Raw genomic sequence first — 2,414 nt, 5'->3', positions numbered from 1 at the left:
GTGCCCGCACCTCACTCAGCCAGTGAGCGGGAACCGGTCTGTATGTGGGATCCGAACCCTCGGCGGGAGCGCCACCACACTCCCAAGCAGCGCACTGTAGCAGTGCGCCACCAGGCCGGCCCTAAAGTTTATTTTTTTTAAAGATGAAATTAAGTCCCATATGACATCCATTTTGGGGGTAATGTTTGTTCCTTTTTTCTCTGTGTTACATTCTCTCTTTAATATCCTGTAACCTGAATACTGAGACATGACTAATCACTATTAATACATCTCATGTTAGACTGTGAGGGGATGGGAGAGGAGAAAAAAATAAAGAAAATGAATTGTCTAATACCTAAATGAATATGCTGTATTCATATAAAAGTAAGGAAGAAATACTCATACCACTACTTTCATATTTCTGTAACTGGTACAATGATCATTGCTAGTATTTATAACTTCCTTCTTTCTCCAGCCAGATGACACTGCCTTTGCCCTTAGTAAATGTCTCAACTGGTGTGGTTCCTTGGGTCTTTGCCTGATGGGGTGATCTTGCCTATTTCTGTTTCAGTTATCTTTTGCTGTGTGACAAACCAGCTCAAAACTTAGTGTCTTAAAACAATGTGATTTATCATTTCTCATGATTCTAGGGGGTAGGGATTCAGATAGGCCTTAATTAGACAGTTTTTCTGCTCCACATGGCATCGTGTGGTAGTTACCCAGCTGCATTCAGCAGGCAGCTCAGCTGGACCCAAAAGGAGCAAAAATGCTTCGCTTGTTTATTGGAGCTTCATGTTCCTCCACATGATGTTTCCTCTTTGTATGTGACAAACTTTGGCTTTGTTAACAGCATGGTCTCAGAGTAATCTGACTTAAAAAGCAACTGCCTTCCAAGAAAGTGGAAACAGAAACTGCCAGTCCTCTCTCAAGGCTTGGCTCAGAAGTCTCACAATGTCACTTCTGCTATATTCTTCAATGAGAGCTGGTCACAAGGCCAGTCCAAATTAAAGGGGAAGAGAGATAGACTCTACCTACTGATAAGAGAAGCAGCAAAGAATTTGTGCCCATCTTTAATTCACTACGCTGGTTGTGAAAATCTGTTTGTTTCTTTTAAGGTAAATTCCTTGAGTTGGAATTGCTGCATCTTAGGTATTTGCCATTTTAAAAACATAACACATATCCAAATGGCTCTTCATTCAGTTTTTATCTATTTGTATTCTCATTAGTGATGTTTGAAAATCAGTTTCTCTGTGCCTTCACTGATACTAAATATTATTATCTTTTTAAACTTTTTCCAGTTTAACGAAGGAGAATCTGATCATCCATTTATTTGTATTTTTGAAAACCATTGAAGCTGGACAGTTTTCATGTGTTTATTGGCCATGTGTAGATGTTCTTGTTTGAATTGCCTAATAATGTTCTTTACCCATTCTTCTCTTGGACTATTCCTTATTTGAGTGTTGACGTTGTTCCAAAATCTGGTTTATTAAAGTTTAATTGACCTCAGACAACCCTACTAGGTTTTTAAATATTAGAATTACTTGTATCTTCATTTCTATTAGTTTATTCTGTATTTCTCTTTACCTAGATTGTATCATCTTTTTCAGTCCTTTCTTTTCTCAGATTTACAATGTTAGAACTGCAAATCACCTTATTTTTCAGTTGAGGCTATTGATACCAAAAGAAGAAAGGATCTTGTCAAGGGATGCTAATAAAGAGTATACTTGGTTTGGGCCCATAGGACCAGTCTTGGCTTCTCATCAAAACTACAACAATGCATTTGTCTCCTTCACCTCAAGGTTTGTGTCCTCCTCGGGTCTGGCACTAAGAAATTCAGTCTATCCATAACTCTTGCCTGATGAGTAACTTGGATCCTAAATTCTCCCTGCCCCTAGCTGGGTGTGTGGCATTTGATAAATTCCTTTAACTTTGGGGCCTTGGATTCCCCATCTATTAAGTGGGAGCATTGAACTTCTGCTAGATAACTTTAAAACACATTTTTCAATCTATTATTTAAGAGGGACATTTATAGAATATGGATTAGGGAGAAACCAGCATAGGTGAAATCAGAACTTTAAGATATTTATTTAAGCCTAAAATATGTATTTTCAAAGAGAACCCAATCAAAATTTTTAAAAAATAGTTTTTAATTATAAGTTTGAAACTTTGCATGATTTATAATACTTTTTTAGAAGTATGAAAATAGCATTTCTCTCTGTACCAACTTTGTGTTTTTCCATCTGGTAGACCCTGATTTTATTCTCTCTGTGCCTGTAGGAGTAAACCAAGCCCATTCAGCATTTCCTGTTTAGTTCCTTGTCATACACATCATAGATGGTGATAGGCCGGCTCTCAAAATCAGCTTCCTTGGTTTATTTCTGCATTTTCTGATTAGGCAACCAACCTATCAGTACGTGAACAATGAAACAATTTTG

This window comes from Galeopterus variegatus, unplaced genomic scaffold (genome assembly GCF_000696425.1).
Source record: "Galeopterus variegatus unplaced genomic scaffold, G_variegatus-3.0.2 Scaffold2619, whole genome shotgun sequence".
Lineage (NCBI taxonomy): Eukaryota > Metazoa > Chordata > Mammalia > Dermoptera > Cynocephalidae > Galeopterus > Galeopterus variegatus.
This window is presented reverse-complemented; position numbering follows the sequence as displayed.